The 20,886-nt window shown below is 38.1% G+C and overlaps 1 protein-coding gene across 17 annotated transcripts in view; it reads left to right on the top strand.

Moving 5' to 3' along the window:
* The window catches only part of PCDH15 (protocadherin related 15), a 1,242,339-nt gene that overhangs the window by 807,188 nt on the left and 414,265 nt on the right, over positions 1-20,886 (top strand). The window contains exon 1 of one of the 17 annotated variants that reach the window (XM_058696342.1): positions 10,292-10,606. The exons of the other annotated variants lie outside the window; for them this stretch is intronic. The gene's annotated coding sequence lies outside the window, so the exon portion shown is untranslated. Of the gene's footprint in view, positions 1-10,291; positions 10,607-20,886 lie in introns of those variants that run through there. 17 annotated transcript variants of the gene reach the window in all.

Raw genomic sequence — 20,886 nt, 5'->3', positions numbered from 1 at the left:
ACAGGAAAATATTATTAACTAAAATCTCCATGCTATACATTAGGTCCTCAGAATGTATTTATGATAACAGAGAGCTTGTTCTGTAGGACGACGCTCCCCTATGCCCTCCACCTCCCCAGCCTTGGGCCTCACTATCTATTAACTGTTTCTAGGAGGTTTTGTTTTGTTTCATTTTTTGCGTCCACATGTAAGTGATCCCATGCGTCTCTCTCTTTCTCTGTCTGGCTTACTTCACTTAACATACTGCCCTCACATCTCAGCTGTGAAACTTCACAAATGGCAGTATTTCCTTATTTTTTAAAGCTGAAAAAGTATATTGTATATATGCACACTCCATCTGTCTTACCTTTTCTTTTTCTACTCCTCTGTCAACACACATGACAGGCACTTAGACCCATTTCTATATCTCGGTTATTGTGAATATGGAAGTCCAGAGATCTCTTTGAGATCCCGATTTCACTTCCTTTGTCTACATACCCAGAAGTGGGATTACCGGAACATAAGGTAATTCTATTTTTAATTTTTTAAGGGATTCCATACAGTTTACTTTCCTACAACCACACACAAAGGTGCCCTGTTCTCTGTATACTCACAAACATTTATTGTCTCGTGTCTTTTAGATAATAGCCATCCTCACATATGTGAGATGATATCTCATTGTGGTTTTGATTGGCATTTGCCTGATTCGTGATACTGAGCAACTTTTCATGTAGCTGATGACATTTCTATATCTTTTTGTTCATTTTTTAATCATTTTTTTTTGCTGTTGAGTTATAACATTTCACTGTATATTTTAGGTATTAATCTCTTCTCAGATATATGATTTGGAATTGTTTTGTCCCATTCAGCAGGTTGGTTGCCTTTTCATTTTGCTGATGTTTTCCTCTGTTGTGCAGACTTTTGGTTTGACATAGTCCCACTAATCTATTTTTGCCTTTGTTGTCATATCCAAAATCCATCGTGAAGACTCTTGTGAGGGGTTTACCTCCCATGTTTTCCTCTAGGAGTTTTACAGTTTCAGATCTGACATTTAAGTTTTAATGCATTTGAGTTTATTTTGTGAGGGATGTAAGAAAATAGTCCAGTTTCATTCTTTTTTTTCTTAATTTTTTATTTTTTTTAGTTTTTTTTTTAATTTTTTTTTTTTTTACGTTTATTTATTTTTGGGACAGAGAGAGACAGAGCATGAACGGGGGAGGGGCAGAAAGAGAGGGAGACACAGAATCAGAAACAGGCTCCAGGCTCTGAGCCATCAGCCCAGAGCCCAACTCAGGGCTCGAACTCACGGACCGCGAGATCGTGACCTGAGCTGAAGTCGGACGCTTAACCGACTGAGCCACCCAGGCGCCCCTTTTCTTAATTTTTTAAATATTTATTTTTGAGAGAGAGAGAGAGAGAGACAGAACATGAGCGGGGGAAGGGAGGAGAGACAGGGAGACACAGAATCTGAGGCCGGCTCTAGGCCCCAAGCCGTCAGCACAGTGCCCATCGCAAGACTCGAACCCATGAACTGCGAGATCATGACCTGAGCCAAAGTTGGACACTTTTAACCGACTATGCCAGGTGCTCCTAGTTTCATTCTTTTGCATGTGGCTGTCCGGTTTTACCAACACCACTTATTGATGAGACTGCCCTCTCCCCAGTGTATGTTCCAGGGTTCCCTTGTTGAGGATTAATTGACTGTGTACATGTGGGCTTATTAGGGGGTTTTCTTCTGTTCCGTTAGTCTAACGTCTGTTTTGTACTAACCCCATTCTGTTCTCATTACTACAGTTTTGTAAAATAGTTTAGAATCAGGAAGTGCAATGACTCTGTTTCCTTTGTTCTCAAGATTGCTTTGGCTTTTTAGGATCTTTTGTAGTTCCCTAAGAATTTTAGAAATTATTTTTTTCTATTTCTGTGAAAAGTGACATTCGAATTTGGATAGGGATTGCGTGAATATATAGATGGCTACAGGTAGTATGAATATTTTAACAATGTTATTGTTTCCAATCCAAGAACACAGGATATCTTTCCATCTGTTTCTTTCTTCTTCAACTTCTTTCACTGTTGTTTTATAGTTTTCAGTATAGATGTCTGTCACCTCCTTGGTTAAACCTATCCTAAATATCTTATTCTTTTTGATGCCATTGTAAATAGGATTGTTTTATTCAATCTCTTTCAGATAGTTGGTTGTTAAGGTATAGGGATGCAATTGATTTTTGTATGTTGATTTTGTATTCTGCAACTTTGCTGAATTCATTTATTAGTTCTGTCTTTTGGTGGAGTCTGTAGGATTTTCTACATATAAGATCATGTCATCTGTAAGTAGAGACAGGTTTTGCTTTTTCCTTTATGATTTAAATAATTTTTATTCCTTTATCTAGACTAATATCTCTGGTTAAGATTTTTAATGTTATGTTAAAAACTAGGAGCAAGAATGAACATCTTTCTTTTGCCCTGATCTTGAAGGAAAAATTTTATAATTTATTCACTGCCAATTATGATGTTAGCTATGGGCTTGTCAGGCGTGGCTGTTATTATGTTAAGGTACATGTCTTCCATACCAAATGGGTTTCAGTTTTTACCATCAATGGATGCTGAGTTTTATCAACAATCAGAAAAGATACAGTTATGAGTTCAAATCTTCTTAAATTTACTGAGACTTGTTTTATGACCTAACATACAATATGTCCTGGAGAGTATTCCATAAGTGTGGAAGTTGAGAAGAACGTGTATTCTGCTGCGGGTGGATGGAATGGTCAGTATATGTCCGTGACATCCATTTAGTCAAAAATGTCATTCAAGCCCAATAACTCATATTGATTTTCTCTCTGGATGATATATCCATTGTTGAGAGTAGAGTACTGAAATCTCATGCTATTAATGTATTGTTGTCTGGCTCCACCTTCAGATCTGTTAGTATTTGCTTAATATGTTTCAGTGTTCCAATATTGAGTACATATGTATTTATAATAGTTACCTTCTCTTGATGAATTGATCACTTTATCATTATGTAATGACCTTTGTTTCTTGTTACCTTTTTGACTTAAAGCCTATTGAGTCTGATATAAGTGTAGCTTACCCCTGCTTTCTTTAGTTTCCATGTGTATGGTACATCTTTTTCTGCCTCTTCACTTTTAGCCCATGTGTGTCCATAAAGCTGACGCAAGTCTGCTGTAGACATATATAGTTGGGTCTTCTTTCTTTGTTTGTTTTGTTTTGTTTTAATCCATTCAGCCACTCTATGTCTTTCAATTAGAAAATTTAGTCCATTTACATATAACATAATTATTGATAGGTAAGGATTTTATTATTGCCATATTGTTCATTGTTTTTAGCTGCTTTGTAGTTCCTTTGTTTCTTTATTTCTATCTTTTTGTGTGTTATTTGATGATTTTCCATAATGATATGCTTTGATTCCTTTCTCCTTACTTGTTTGTGTATGTACTCTCTTTTAGGTTTTTACATTGGGGTGCTTGGGTGGCTCAGGCACTTAAGCATCTGACTCTTGATATCAGCTGTATTTCTTTGAGATCAGTTTTTTGGAACTTCTTCCAAGAATAACTTTTGGTGTTCTTTGGTCCTGGTTTGTTTTCTTGAATTGTCTTTCACCACAGACTGGCTGTAAAGTTGAGGACCAGAGCACATGCTTTGTTCATAGGGACCACAGGGTCGGGATCTGCAGTGAAGGCCCATGTGAAATAAACACAACTCTGTGGCCTGCGGCATGCACAGGACAGTGGAGGCAGGCAGCCCTGATCTCCAGGCAGTGCCACAGCAGCTCCTTCTGAGGGAAGGGCAGCAGTGACTCCTTTTTCAGTGATCTTCAACAGCGTTGGCTATTGATTACCTCAGTGGCAAAAGCTGTTGTTGTCCTCTGCTGAGCAGGCCACTAAGTTCATGCTTCAGAACACCATGAGGAGTCAGACCATGGCCGTTGGGGCAGCTGTTGAGGTCCTCAGCAGCAAAGGCTGTCAGTGTAGACCACTGGGACCAAGACGGTACCCACCATATAGCTGGTACTGACAACCCCCCCTTCATCTTTGTTCTTTCTGCCACTGACGTCTCAACTAAACCTGTTTCCCCACCCACACTTCCCTTGGGTTTATGCTCTGGGTTTTGCTGCACTGTGTTGCTGGAGGCTTCTTACTGGACCCTTGAACTCCCCAGAGTTATTTTTGCTCATGGATGGCTATCTAACAGTTGTTTGTGTGAGGAATGAAGGCCAGTATCCCCTACTGTGCCATCCTGCCGATGTCACCTTGAGCATTTCACAGGACGTTTTTATCCAACTTGCTGATGTCTGTCCGACCATAATCATTTGTAGCTTCTCTTGTAATCTCTATGTAGACAACTTGATTGCCTACAAATAATGTCATTTTCTATTTTCTTTTTGGTGCAGACGTCTTTTACTTCTTTATATGATTTGCACTCTTGAAACTATACTGTTTGTTGAAAAGCCATGCTGCTAGTCATCTTTGCCTTCTTGTTATTTTAAAGGAAGTGTCTCTAGGATTTAATTTTTAAGATGACATATATACTATAGGTTTTACAAATACTTTACTTTTGTTATTTGTTTTATTTATTAGAGAGAGAGAGAGAGAGTGTGTGTGAGCAGGGGAGAAATCTAGAGGTAGAGAGAGAGAATCTTAAGCAGGCTCTAAGCTCAGTGCAGAGCCCAATGTGAGGCTCAATTCCATGACCCTGGGATCATGACCTGAACTGAAATAAAGAGTCAGACACTTAACTAACTGAGCCACCCAAGCACCCCAGTTTTATAAATATGTACTTTATAGGCAATTATGAAAGCTCCATTTATTTCTAATTTGTTAGTAATTTTTATCATGAATGAATAATAAATGTTTGAAAGATTTTCCTCATTTATTGAGACAGTTTAGGGGTTCAATCCCTTCCCGTGAAGATGATGAAATGCATTAATAGACTGTGGAATATTAACACATGCCTCACTCTGAGGATAAAAAGTATGTGTTTGTGGGGCGCCTAGGTGGCTCAGTCAGTTAAGTGTCTGACTTCGGCTCAGGTCATGATCTCACAGCTTTTGAGTTGGAGCCCTGCACTTGGCTCTGTGCTGACAGTTCAGAGCCTGGAGCCTACTTCAGATTCTGTGTCTCCCTCTCCCTCTGCCCCTCTCCTGCTTGCTCATGCTCACTCTCTCTTGCTCTCTCTCTCTCAAAAATAAATAAAACATTAACAAAATTTTTAATGTCTTTGTGCTGATTTTCTACACACACACACACACACACACACACACACACACACACAGTATTTCACTGGGTTTCTAATGCCTTACTTGACATTTTGTACTTAAGAACTGAAGTGAAATTGACTTATAATTTGTTTTACTGTCTACTTTAGGTTTAGAATCATGGGTATGTATGCTCATATTCAGAATATAGTGTTTGCTTCTTATTATGTCCCAGACCCTGTTCTCGGTTCTGGTAGCCTGAGGGGGTTTGGGAAAAATTGAGGGAAATAATAGAACACTACATGGGTGGTCTTGTTAGTCTTCATTGAGAATGGGACATTGGAACAGATAGTAGAGAAGGAAGAGAAAAGTTGTTTCAGAGGAAATGGCCAGCATGAAGCTCTGAGTTGTGATTGTAGCTGATCTATCCTAAAATTGCAAGCAGTTAAATCTGAGAGTTCTTGCATGAAATGTGGTTTATGTTCTCCTGTCAAACTATCTGTGCCTCTTCTTTTGGAAGACCATTTGTTGACTAGCTAGCTAGCTAACTATTGAATCATTCATTCATTCGGTTGATGAAATATGTATGTTAATTTTTTTCTTTTAAAATCCTCCTGAGTCATGTTTATTCAATTATGTTTTTGTAAAAAAAAAAAAAGTATCTTTTATCTATTTATTCAAAAGTAGGTTGATAAAGTATTCTTATGCCTTTTGTTTTTAATCTCTGCTACACCTAGACTAATGACCCTCTTTTTATCCACTGTTTTACATCCTCTCTATCTTTCTGTCCTTTTTCTTTTTTCTTAATAATCAATTTGGCTACATGCATGTCTATTTAATTTGCGTTTTTAGACAGCCACGTTTTTTAAATTTACTATACTATTTCATTTTTCTCTTTCATTTATTTCTACTTCAACATTATCTCTCTTTACTTTGTGTATTTCCTATACAATTTCACTTTTTGCTTTATTCAATAGATTCTTCCTTCTTTTTGTGTGGCATTTGCACTGTCATTCTGTTCTAACTATAACATGATTTCCATTGGAATTTTTCATTGAACTGCAATTATATACAAGGGTCTATTTGAGTTAACAAATATGACATTATCTGGCTCTCTCTTACGAGTTTTTAAGTGTCTTACATTTGGATCATAGAATATGGTCAGTGTGAAATAGTTTGATTAACCTGTGAACTTTTTTGTTAAACTCACTAACAACACAGTCTGATGATCAATTCGTTAGCCAAGATATTTTCTCCTATATATTAAATTTGTCCCCTTTCTGGTCAATATTCTCAAAAATAACTTTCAAGAACACTTTTGTTATCACTGTATGGAAATTTAAAAGTATTAAGTGAATTTATATCTAGTTCTATTACACTGTTTAGTATGATTTTATGAGTGGCATATAAACTGAAATTAGTAATTGCTTCCTTTGAATATAGAGGTTTCCTATTTGCTCCAAGCTAGCCAAGAGAAGAGTCTGGTGTAATTTAGGATGCATAATTGTAAGAAAAATCATGCTATCTATCTGTCCCACTTGAGAAAACCTATCTTACTTTTAAAAACTGCATTAATTTACTGCAATATCAAATTATTTTAATTTTAGGTTATATTCCCTGTGGGTATCAATATTGTGTTTACTTGATCATATGCTTTAGGATGTAATCAAGTTAACGAAACACTGTCCCCCTCTTCTGTAAAATATTCTCTCTCACATGTTATCCATTGGCAATATGAATAACTGGAATTGTACCAGTGAATACTCAAAAGTAGGCACATGCATAGTGAGTACTCAAAAGTATTGTCAGTATAATTTCCAAAAAAACATACTGTGTGTCTTTAATTGCTTTTTGCCAGTTTTTTTTTATAGGAGTCTGCAATCGAATTGCATAGATATGAGGATTCATGTTAAAATATTCAACAAAATATTTCTCTTAACATTAATCCATAAATTATATTCTAAGAATTAAAAGGATTACCTTTTAAAAATATTTTTTATATTCACAACTTCCCATTGACTTTACTTTCAGAATGTTCTCTTGCTCTTAGGTTACCATATCTAATAGAAAACATTTTAATTTCAATATCAATTGCAGAATATTAATTTAGACCATAAATAGCTGCATATATACAGTGGTGAAAGAATATTTTTCCACTGTTGTTGAAACAGTGAGAACCCTGAATGATTTGATAGCTATATAATTAATCAAATAATAGGCTACCTAATTGAATCTGAGTTAGCTATAAATAGAAAATATATCTGTGGATAGCTGTAAACAAAATTAAAATTATATCCTCTGTGTCCCTGGAGCCCTAAATGCTATGAAAATCAGCAGGCATGAATTTAAATGATGATTCACATTTCTTTGCTCCTGGGTAGGGGGTCTGGTAGCAGGTTTTCTTTCTTCCATGGGAATAAGTGTAGTGCAATCCGGCTCTAAAGTTGATAATCACATTAGGTGGTGGGCACCTGCCAGAGCCAGAACAAAAGATTTTATTTCTATTAGCCAATGCCCCGCTAATATTCTAAGACCAAATAGATAGATAGAGATAGAGATAGAGACATATAATTTAAAGTTTTCCTCAGTTTCTCTTTCTAATTAAGTTTTATAAATATAAAAATGATGTATAGTTGAACTCTTACATGATGTAAGAGCAAACAATGAATATGAGAATCATTACTTTATTCATCTGTATTTCATATATTTCTTCTATAGGTAAAGAAAGGAACCTTTAGAAAATACTTGCTAATAAGTCCAGTACCTGACTAAAAATAAAATCTTGTGCTCATGGAAAATCATGCAGTACTTGTGGTGGGGAGAAGGGAATCTGATTAATATCTGGTATTTATATGTAAGAAAACCATGTATTGGGGCACCTGGGTGGCTCAGTCAGTTAAACGTACAACTTTGGCTCAGGTCATGATCTCGCGGTTCGTGGGTTCAAGCCCCGCGTCGGGCTCTGTGCTGACAGCTCAGAGCCTGGAACCTGCTTCGGATTCTGTGTCTCCCTCCATCTCTGCCCCTAACCCCCTCACACTCCATCTCTCTCTGTCTCTCAAAAATAAATCGCAAAAATAAATTTAAAAAAAGAGAAAACCATGTGTTAATGTGAATGAAATATAAAGTTACATTTTTTATTAAATAAAAAGGCAGACCACAGCTACAGTTGTAAGAGAAGGTCAAATTAAAGTCAGTTGCCTGACTATTATCTTCTCAGTGCCTCACTTTTTAGAAAAAAAAGAGCTGTTTGCATGGGATTCACTCGTAAATATTTTCAATTCTCATTACTCCTTATAATATGATGGACGTTTTGGATATGTATAATAATTTACAAGCAAATAAAATACCCAGCCAATTCATATACTCATTGACAGTGTGAGTAATTGGAACAAAGCATGTATAATAGCATTATCAATAAGTTATCAATGTAAAAGAAAGGAAATTTTATCAAATTGTAGATGTACTCTTTCTTTAGTAACTAATATTTAAATGATGTTTCTTTTAGGATCATCTGTTAAAATTTAGGGATAACTGGAAAATAATTTATATTCAACTTGACTATTAAAGTTCATAGAAAAGACTGAGGATTCAAATAAAATCTTAGTAAAGGAAATTTACTAATCCAAAGGTAATATTAGTAAAAGAAGAAATGTAGACAGAAGTTGTAGATAATCACTATTAGGGGCATGCACTCAGCTTCAGTGTAAATTTAGAGTAATGTGCTATGGCCCAAACTGTGTCCTCCCAAAATTTATACACTAAAGTGCTAAGTGTTAATGCGATTGTACTGGAGTTAGGGCCCCTTGGAAGGTGACTAGGTTTAGATGGTGAGCCCCTCTTATGTTAAATGCTTTTGTAAGAAAAGGAAAAAACGACCAGAGCTTTCTCTCTCTCTCTCTCTCTCTCTCTCCCTCTCTCTCTCTCTCTCTCTCTGCCACATTTGGACACAGTGAGAAGGCAGTTGTCCACCAGCCAGGAAGATGGCCTTCACCACAGACATCTGACATATTAGGTGTTTATTTTTGTTGTTATTTTCTGACTTCACCCATAAAATTCATTACAATGGATGGGGCACCTGGGTGGCTCAGTCGGTTAAGCGTCTGACTTTGGCTTACGTTATGATCTCATGATTCATGGGTTAGAGTCCCGTGTCGGGCTCTATGCTGACAGCTCAGAGCCTGGAGCTTGCTTCAGACTCACTCTCTCTCTTCCTGCCTCTCTGCTCCTCCCCCACTCACACTCTGCACCTCTCTCTCTAAAAAATAAATAATCATAAAAAAGATTTTTTAAGCCACAATGAAGATATCCTGATTGAAGTTTTGGGGGAAGAAATAGTGCCTTTATAGCTTCATTCCCCCACAGATCCCTATCCTCTTCCAAAGAATTCTTAGGGCTACTCAGAAAATAGTTGGCCCAATTTGGGAAGTGTTTATCTTGAAACAGTAAGAATGTTCAAAATTTTGAATGTGTTCATTTAATCAAGAGACAATAACCAAAAATCTACTGTGTTCTAGGCAACATGTTGGTTGCTGTATTGGATATGATGATGGAGATAACCCTCCCCCAAAGGAATAAACATCTAGCAGGGAATGTAATGTAAGACCAAAGTTAAAGGACTATCCAATAAGCCAGTTTATTTTATTACCACATGGTACAAGGTAATAAAAGAATTCAAAGACAAACAGAATGAACACCTCTGAGATAAAATGTACCGCAGTTCACCTCAGGTGACATATTTTTAAATTATAGGCACTATCCTGGGCATAATCATAATCACAATTATCTACAAATTTATTATACAAATCATTAAACTCTGTACAGAACAATTTGAAGTTTTTAGTATATTTATGGGCTTTTTTTCCATACGATCAAGTGGTTATCCAGAAATAGTTAACTGTAGTTTCCCTATTCCTGGAAAAGAGAAACCCAATATTTATAGGTAACACCACAGTTAAGAGGAAAGAAAACTAAAGAAATTGAAATAGACTGCTTTTGTGAAGAAACAAGGAAGTGTCAAAGAGAAAAATTTTAAGGCTCTTTAATCGCAATCATCATATTGTAACAAATGGGACTGTCAGTCGAATCCCTCACTTTAGCCTGAATTTCACGTGAGACTATACCTGCATACCGAGTGAAGAATCATATTTCATAACGTATTGCACTGGGCGTTCACAGTTTCTCCATTGGAGACTTTTCTGAATAGCTTGTCAGATACAGAAAAAGCAACTTAATAAGCACTATGATCAAATGCCTATGTAATTCATTTCACCTATTTTTTTTTCAATTTCAGTGCCCATGATATCATTCCCAGAATAAAGTGTATCATTTCCTCTTCCTTCTGATTCATTAAACTGTATTCATCATTCTTTACAAAGTTGTTTTGGTACACCTCACCACTGTCAACTTGACGAAAAGGTCAGTTATGTTTTCAGTAAAAACACATGCTCTTTAATAGTATTATTTCCTTGTTTTTTTTTTAATTTTTGAGCATTTTTTAAAAAGTGCTTATTTATTTTTAGGAGGGGAGGGACAGAGAGAGAAAGGGAGACACAGAATCTGAAGCAGGCTCCAGGCTCTGAGCTGTCAGCACAGAGCCGAACATGCGTGGGCCTCAAACTCACAAACCGTGAAATCATGACCTAAGCTGAAGTCGGATGTTTAACCGACTGAGCCATCCAGGCGCCCCAATTTTTTCTTAAAAAAATACAGATTGGCTGGTTTTCTGTCAGTTTCTCATTTATCTCCCTTTGCTGAAAGTTGTGCATGTATGGCCTGACAAGAACTTGAACTACTGAAGTTCGTTTCTTACCCATTCTCCAAATTACATTTCTGTTGTTGGTTTGCCATGATCGCAATATTCGATATTGAGAGATGTCATTGCACTTGGTAGTGTCAGAAGAATTCCTGAGAGATACTCAGAGTTTTGTGCAGGATATGTTTCGAGGATTTTTGGAAATAGAGACAGTGTCAGTTACTAGTTTGCATCTAAGGCAGATAGGAGATGAAAGTGTCTGCCATCTAAGGCAGGCAAGGACATGCTCTTCCAGTAAATGAATGAATGAATGAATGAGTAAGTAAATAAGTAAGTATCTACGTAAGTACATAAGTCCTAGACAGTCTTCCCTTGAAGATTTTTGGAAACTCCTATTCATCAAGGAACAGCTAAAATCAGTGAAGACTTTCTTGAGTACAAGTCACAGTTATCGGGGTTCCTAACTCTTTCACTCAATAAAACATATGTGATGAGAAGCTGGGGCATACGTTACAGATTCTTCTTGAATCCTGGCATCCGGCCCAGACTCCAGCAAATGGTTACTGAGTGAGTAAAATCGGGGGCGGAGTCACTAGAGTCTACACTCCATCTCTTGCACACAGTCTCTCATACTGTCTTCCACTCTGTCCCCAGTGCAACGTGGGAAGCCATAAAGAGAAAACGGGAGCGCTTTGTGCCTCCACCAGCCTAAGTCACTAAGTAAGACCTTAAACTTTGAGTGAGAGATAAGCATGTGTTACACCGGGCCACAGAAATCGCAATACTCATCTTGAATAGCAGTGAACACGCTCTTGCTCGTGCAGGGTACTTAGTACATTTGTAGGTAAGAGCGAAGGTAAGAGGGCAGTAGTACTAACTCCCCATAGCACATACATCTCCTTTCACCTTGACCAGGTTGGCAGTGCTGAAAACACACGAGTCAGCGGTCTTCCTGGCTCGCGCCTCATCGGGGTGCAACCTGTTCTCATAGCCCGCATCCTGGGGGGATGAATGCGGGAGCTGTCCTCAGGCCAGCACCCAGCATTCTGATGGGCAAACGCCGTGCTCAAGGCAACAACACACAATTCCGTTTCTGAGGCCTTGACCATGCAAGTTTCCATCGTCCTCTCTTGTCTACAAAAGAAGAATCACCTTTTCACCAATTGCTTTTCTACCCAAGGATGCTAACTAAAGACCAGGGTCAGGAGAAGGGGAAAAGGTGTTTAACTGCCACTGGCATGGAGGTTCTTAAGGGCACAGTGGATAAATGACTTTGATTTGTTTGATAAATGACTTTAATTTAACTAGGGAGGAAATTTAAATACTTGGATCTTTCTTCTGGGTGGAAACTATTTCAACACCATGTTATCCTTCTTTTGTTCTCATTAATTTTACATGTTATAATAATAAGGAAGGAAATAAAATCTATGAGGAAGGAAACAAAAATTCCTTGACATCCTACCACACAGTAATGATCATTTTTATTCATTTATGTATTTATGTAGATAAAATTAGATAATTTCCCACATACTCATGCCTGCTGTTTTATTTATGGAAATCATTTTTGTGCATGTTTTCTCTTTTTGCTTTCTTCCTCTTTGTCTCACACTGATGGATATGGACTCGAACATCTGATTCTTAACACTCGTGTAGTAAAATGTGTAATACGTATGTTTCTGTACCTTAAGAAAAGAATCATTATACTGGGGCACCTGGCTGGCTCAGTCAGTTGGGCGTCCGACTTTGGCTCAGATCATGATGTCACAGCTTGTGAGTTTGAGCCCCGCATCGGGCTCTGTACTGACAGCTCAGAGCCTGGAGCCTGTTTTGGATTCTGTGTCTCCCTGTCTCTCTACTTCTCCCTTGCTCACGCTCTGTCTCTCTCTCCTTCAAAAATAAATAAACATTAAAAAAAAAAAAAAGAATAGAATCATTATATATACAGTTTTAAGTACCTTGCCTTTCTTTTTAAGAAATACCTGTAGGAAATCCCTACAGGGTCTTGGATAAAGATCTGATACATCATTTTACTGCTTACATCGTTATATCCAAAAATATAATGAATCTGAGCATTTAAAAAATATTTATAGGTCACATGATTTATTCATCTATGATTTATCTATTCATAATTTTTTTCCATTTTTCCACTTGGTCATTTCATTTTTTTATCTATATAAAGGAGTATTGTTATTATTAAGTTTATATTAGTATTATTATAAGTTTTAGGCCTTATTCTGGTAAATAATAATATTTTCCCATAATATGTAAGTTATTTGTTGATTGTATTATATATTTTTCATACAAACGTTTCCATTTTCTATAATTGAAATTTTATATCTTTTTAAATACCTATTGGTTACGTATTTTATCCATTGGCTACAGAAAAGATCTCACATATTTTATATTTTGTATATAGTGATCTATATTTTCTTCTAAAATTTTATATATATATATATATATATATATATATATATATTTTCTAAATAGTTTCCTAATGTTGTCAATTCTTTGCTCTAAAAGTCTAAGACCACAAAAATAGTGAATATTTAGATAAAAAGAATGCTCATAAAGTACCTGTTAGAAGGTTAACTGTCAAAACAAACAGTATACATTGTAGGTGATGAAACCTAAAGCTATTTAAAAACATAAGAACATAAGAATCCACACAGAGATGCCCACAAGAACCATTATTAAGATGTTTTAGAAGTTAATGTGAATTTACTAAGATTAAAAAATGAACCTATTTTTTTGTGTGATAAAAGACAAATTTTGGCAATGATTGATGGCAAATCTGAATACCCATAAGATTCTCTTAAATTAAATAAAAACTAAAATTAATAGTAATGCAGTGAATTTAATTTGATAAACCTTAACTGTATATAAATTAAACATTAAAAAATGTTAATAGGCTTCCTACTGTATTTTCTAGGAATGGACATGATGTAAATCATAATAGTGACAAAACTACAATAAACTTTAACATTTAATTAAATTTTATTAAATTTTAATGCAGTATATAGTAATCTGGTATTCATTGTGTTTAAAATTTTATTTTATTCTTCAGTATTTGTTTAAAAGCTTATTATGATTTTATATTACTTATAAATATTATTGCTGTCATTGTGTAAGTAAATGACTCAAAACAAATTACTTTTGTTCTTCCTTCCTTCTAGTATCATGAAATTAACAGCCTTGCTCCTGAGACTATCACAGAAAGTCTATCTTAATTCTTACAATTCTTTGGAACTTTTTTTTTTAGGCTAGATTGAGTTCATACTTACAGTTCTTTTATTTTTTAGGTTTATTTGTTTTTAGAGAGAAAAATTGCAAGTGGGGAAGGAGCAGAGGGAGAGAATAAGAATCCCAAGCAGGCTCCGCACTAAGCAGGGGCTGGAGTCCACAAACTGTGAGGTCATGACCTGAGCCAAAGTTAGAAGCTCAACCAACTAAGCCACCCAGGCACCCCAATATTTATATTTCTTTTATTTTTTTTTATTATTTTTTATTTGAAAGAGACAGTGTGAGTGATGAAGGGGCAGAGAGAGAGAGAGAGAGAGAGAGAGAGAGAGAGAGGAGAGAGAGAATCCCAAGCAGGCTCCACACTGTCAACACAGAGCCCAACCCAGGCCTTGATTTCATGAACTGTGAGATTGTGACCTGAGCCAAAATCCAGAGTTGGAAGCTTAACTGAATGAATCACCCAGGCACCCCTGTATTTATATTTCTTGTGCAAATAATCATCATCTCCTTTTCCTTGATCTTCTGTGGAACATTCTAAAGCTTATTTGGGTTACATTCATTGCCACTTGGCCCAAGGATTTCTGAAAGTGGTAGAGATACAATAATAGAACATGGAAAATGAGTTTTTATTTTGTTTCTTTAAATTTCTTTTAAAGTTTATTTATTTATTTTGAGAGCGAGAGCGCGCGCGAGCAGGAGGGGGCAGAGAGAGAGGGAGACACAGAATCCCAAGCAGGCTGCACACTGCCAGTGCAGAGCCCAGTGTGGGGCTGGAACTCAGAAACAGTGAGATCACTACCTGAGCCAAGATCAAAAGTCAGGCACTGAACTGACTGAGCCCCCCAGGGGCCCCGGAAAAAGTGTTTGTAACAAACTTGAGTCCTGTCCCACAGCCTCCTGTATGTTGCAGGAAGCCCCAGAGAGGAATCCATCTATAGCGACACCCACATTCTTTCCCCTGGAGTTTAGTGGAACAGCACATCCCATCCGTGGAAAGAGTCATAGGAATTACAATAAAAAGTGCTGCCCATGCTGGCTGCATGCCATGTGCCTCTCCTTCCTTCCTGCCTCACCCCTTCCCATCTCCTGTCTCCACCTCACCTGGATTGGTGGGATGACCACACTCCCCATGTGGCTCAGGGGAGATGGGTCCCACTCACTGCATGCCTACCTGAGTTGGCCTCCCAGGTGCTGTCCATGGTAACCCCTTCCCTCTCTTTGCCACCACCAGGAGCAAGGGGCACCCTGCCCCTGAGCCCATCAGGGCCCCTGGGGACACAGCACAGATAACCTGCCAGGGGCCAGTGGGAGAATCACTGCACTGGAAAGAGCGCCAACATCAAAAGTAATTTTCTTTCCAAGGCAGTGGCCTATTTAGTCAAGGCCTATTAAAGGCAGTGCAATTTGTTATTTTCTAAAAGTGAAACTTTTAGCCCTTGTGTGGCATTCCATTATGGTGGAGATTACTTTTAAAGTAATTCTAGGTCACCGTGTCCTCAAATGCAGAAATTCTGTAATTTTTCAAGAAGCTTTTCGATAATGCATACATTTTATAAGATTGAAAGTGAATGAGAAAATTTTAAAGGATACAAAGCAAAAGAAAAAAGCATTTTAATTTGCTCGTATTAGCATACGTTTCTTATTTTGAGTAGAAATATGACACACAAGTGCTAAAGGGAAATTAAATAGGTTTTTAAAAATGTTTTGTGTCAAGACTTTGTGGTGTGAGCTGTATTAAAATTAGTGTCTAAAAAATTTGCTAAGTAAGATTTTTGGAGAAATATGGCTATTACAGTAGTTGAAAAATATGTTCCCTTCCAATTGGGGGACGTTTGTTATATTGGTTATTATTTTTTGTGTTTACTTTGTATCAAACTGTTTTATTTTTATTAGAAAAAAATTAAATGCAGAAACAAGTGTTTCAAAAAAATTAAGGAGATGCCTGTGTTGTTCAGCATTATGCACCCAAGTTGTTTTCACATAGAGAACTCAGGATTAAGCGTCAGCCCCACTGCACTCCTGGCTGTGCCCTTAATCCAGGGTTATGATGTGATTCTGTTGGCCCTTCGGCAGCCATTTATACTTAAGGTTAGTTTGGGTATTTGCCTCAGTTGAAACTATCACTCCATCCAGTTTGATGGAAGAAATAGTAAAGGTTTAGGTTCATAGTCTCTCTATTCTATGTGGATTATTATTAAAATAATATTCACTATGCTTTCCCTTATAGCTATCATTCCTTAGTGAATTTCATCTTCCAGCAAAAATAATATATCTTCCCTTCCTTGACTGTCCATATTTTCTTACTCTGTCAGCAAAACAAATAAATTCTGTTTTCAAACAAGAACAAGACATCAATCTAATTCACTCTTTGACCTTCATGTTCCCCTTGCCTGTACAGGATTTGCTGTGTCTAAGCAACCCCATCTCTACTTTTCCAGCACTGGCAGAATGGCTCTGGAATATTGGGTAAAAATCAGAGCACAGAAAGATGTCCCCAGAAACGAAAAGAATCACTGAAAGACTTGGAATGTAGCAGTTTACCAGTTCTCTTTTACATGTGAAACACCTGAGATTCTTTTCATCTCCAGGCCCTTCTAATACAGAGGAGGTGACATCTGATAGGTGCGTTCTGGGCCTGCCACGTGCATGGACTGATGCATGTAGACGCTGTCCTTAACCACCTTTGAATTGCTTATCTGTACATATAACACAGAAAAACATGGATTTCTTCCATGTTATGTCACTTTGGCAAGTAGGTTGTATGATTTATTTTAAATCAGTGGCTAAATATATTCGTGTGACATCTAATTCTGGTGCCATTGATTTATTAGAATATGCTGAAAGTGTATGCACATGCCCTCTACCTGTATACGTATAAACCCACACGTTTTCTTATTTTAGCAGATAGATCTGGGATACTTCCCCCAAGCTAAATACCAACAGATATTAATCCCATTGTAACAGTAGCACATTTCCTCTTTTAGTCCTCACTAGGCTTACTTTGCCCAATTAAGAGTAGTTCTGTATTTCTGAAAAATAAAAGAGGGTAGTATTTCCACAAGTTCTGTCTTCATTAGGGAGCCTTATGTCACCACTGGATTTGTGCTTTTCATGCCATTTAACCTTTCTATTAAAAAAAATCATAATTCTCTTTCTGTTACATTGCTTCCGTGAGTCTCAAATGAAATAAAATATATGATAGGCTGTAAAACTCTTCAGAAATGAGAAGTATGTTGACAGGACTAGGGTTTACACTTGGCACCCTACCCTCTGCCCTCTTAATAATTAGTAGAAAGTGCCATTGGGATGTGCCTTTAATTATTAGCTCTATATTAATATTAGTTGATTTTGTCTTACAGTTATATTTTAACTCCTTGACAAAGGAAATCTTTTTTTACTGTTTCATCACTCAAAAAAAGAATCATTCCATCACTTATAGATGTATCTATACATCTAATTGATAGATAGATGTATCTATCACAATGAGAGGGGAGAGAGAATAAAAGGGAATAAGAGAATAAAAAAGACTTTTATTGGAGGGCAATATTTTGGATGGTAGAGATACAGAGATTGTGATCATGTACCTGTAAGGAACTTACATTTTAGTACAGAGAGAACATTGAACGTTAAATGAATAAAGAAATAAGGCAAACACTGCTATATACCGTGGAGAACATGACAAATAGTGATATGATGAGTGGGAATGAATGAAGGAGTTTTCATAGGTAGAGCAGTCAGGGAGGGCTTCTCTGAGGAAGGGGCTTTGAAACCTGACTTGTGAGGTAGAAAGCTAAATAGATAGCAGATGTAAAAACCCCGGGAGTGGAACTGTTTGAGTTAGTTTAATAAGAAAAAGTAAAACTTGTGGAAAACTCCTGTGTAACTTACTGCTTCAGGAGACATCTTTGTCTCCATGTTTCCCTTCCCTGTGCTTCGATGGGTGGCTGGGTGCTCCGTTCTCCTGCTTTGTGTGCACTGCTCAGGTTGATCACATCTGTCAGGGGCCACTAAGAGAAACAGAGCCCATGGCACCTAGTTACACAGAGGGGATTTGATGCAGGGAGCCGGGCAGCAGAGGCACAGAAGAGGGGTGGGTGACTCAGGAACAGCCATAGCAGGAAGCATCCCATAGGAGCCCTTTTCCCTCCATGCTCATTTTGGAATTCTGCAGCTGTCTGCTGCACATCTCTCTAGGCACATACTGAGGGACACACAAAAATGAACAAGACGTAGACCTTATGTTCAAGGATCTGAGGGTCTAGTATGAGAATATGCGTGTACAAGTGGGGGCACCCAGGTGGCTCAGTGGGTTGAGCATCCGACTCTTGATTTCAGTTCAGGTCATGACCTCACAGTTCAAGAGATCGAGCCCCCTGTCGGGCTCTGCAGTGACAGCACAGAGCCTGCTTGGGATTCTCTCTCTCTCTCTCTCTCTCTCTCTCTCTCTCGCACTCTGCCTCCTCCCCCGTGCTCGCTCTCTCTCAAAATAAATAAATAAAATTTTAAAAAATCCAAACTACAAGTGATCAGAAACAGGCAATACCAGTTCTGTGAGTATTCAGAGGAAGGAAAGATCAACTCTAGTTGGAGGGTCAGGAAGAACCTCAAGAAGGAGGTGCCATTTGAGCAGATCCTTGAACTTTTTGGATATTAGGAGGTCACAGAGGGCACAGCGGGGACAAAGAGGTGGACGGAGGGAGTGAGGTGGGTTACAGTCAGTCGTAAACATTTTTGGGTTTGGCTGCAAGAGTATGCAAATGGAAGCAATGGCAAATATGCACGGAAAGGGAGTAGGCTTCCACCTTTTGGAAACCTTTGCAGACCAAGCTTCAGAATATAGACTTCAGGCACTGGACCTTGGTTTGGCAAACTATAGCCCAGAGGCCAAGTCTGGACTTGGCCTGGGAGGGAAGGGAGTGTGCTACAGATGAGCATTTGCAACCTGCTTGATGATAGAGAACCACTAGGATTGAACCCCAGTTAAGTGAAATCTTATCTTCCCTGAGAAAAGATTTCCACTCTCCTCATTAACATATCTGTATTACCAAAAAAGAAAAAAAATCATTATTATATATTGATTTTTTTTTTTGTCAATAAACATTTTTGGAGAAAAAAAAAAATAAATAAAGAATGCCAGAGATGCCTGAGTCTGCTGGGGAGGAACATGGACATGGGAGGGTGCAGTTGGACAGCGGGGTACCGAAGGGCCCAGACTCCTCCTCAGGGTGCACGTTTCCTGAGGCTTGTAATGGGTTTCTCAGCAGTGCTCTTGCGAAGGGGCGCCTGGGTGGCTCAGTCGGTTGAGAGTCTGACTCTTGGTTTTGGCTCAGGTCGTGATCCCAGGGTCCTGGGATCCAGCCCTGTGTCGGGCTCCATGCTGAGTGTGGAGCCTGCTTGGAGTTCTCATCTCTCCTTCTGCCCCTCTCCCCTCTGCTCTCTATAGCTCTCTATCTCAAATAAATAAAATTTAAAAAAAAGAAAGAAAGAAAAGAAAAACACTGATGTTGTGAAAATTAAAGAGAACCCGGCACAGCCAGAATATCAGTAAGTGTGATTCCATTTCTTTTCACTTTCTTTCAATAAGTAGTTGTGGGTTGAACAACCAATCTCAAATATTTTCTAAGTAAATGAAGCTGACCATCCATTCCTCATCACGTAAAACAAAAATATTTAGGAGTTTCCTTGTTCTTTACTGATCCCTGTGGAATAGTTCAAAATCTTTTTCCATTGAGATCTGCACTTTTTCCCTCTTTTTCATTCCCAACTTTCTACCAGTTTACATCAGTTGAAAAGCAGCATGTACACTTTCGTTAAGTTGTGGGTCTGTGTGTCTTCTGATGCCTCTCTAGTATGAATACTTTGAGTTGGAATTTGAGGAATAAACAGCAACAGGATCCCGAAAGTAGGCTTACCATTATTAAGTTTTGATATTCGGAAACATTACATCATAAGACAATCATGGTTTCCAACAATGAGAATAAATACAGGGGCACCTGGGTGGCTCAGTCAGTTAAGCGTCGACTTCAGCTCAGGTCATGATCTCACAGTTCGTGAGTTTGAGCCCTGCATCGGGCTCTGTGCTGACAGCTCAGAGCCTGGAGCCTGCTTCAGATTCTGTGTCTCCCTCTCCCTCTCCCTCTCCCTCTCCCTCTCCCTCTCCCTCTCCCTCTCCCTCTCCCTCTCCCTCTCCCTCTCCCTCTCCCTCTCCTCTCCTCTCCTCTTCTCTCTCTCTCTCTCTCTCTCTCTCTCTCTCAAAAATAAATAAACATAAAAAGAATAGATAGAACTTCTACAGGAGTCCTCAGTGACAAGAGCTGCAAAAGCGTGTGAGTTCCAGTGTGGTGAGAATTGTTGTTCATAAGGTTGTAAAGGAGGTGGCTTGCCCAAACCACGCCCCAAGAGACTTTGCTCAGGGTCAGGATTTGGGACAGATTGTCAGAAACGGTTAGAAGGGGGCACGTGGTTTGCATAAATCTTTACACAAGAATTTCCTGAGCTGTGTTTCCAGAGGCAGATTACCTAGAGCTACCCTCACCTATTACTATCAAATTTGCTTTGTGGAGTCAGGCCTGTCAAGTGTGATTCCTGTACCCACGCTTTGAAAATTGTCAACATGGTGGCAAATCAGCACATTCTGTGTGGAAGACATCCTTGCTACCAGCACGGGAACAAGGGAAGGAAAAAACGATTTCACTGAAGCTCT

The sequence above is a fragment of the Neofelis nebulosa genome, chromosome 13 (assembly GCF_028018385.1).
Source record: "Neofelis nebulosa isolate mNeoNeb1 chromosome 13, mNeoNeb1.pri, whole genome shotgun sequence".
NCBI classification, from domain to species: Eukaryota; Metazoa; Chordata; class Mammalia; order Carnivora; family Felidae; genus Neofelis; species Neofelis nebulosa.
This window is presented reverse-complemented; position numbering and strand designations above follow the sequence as displayed.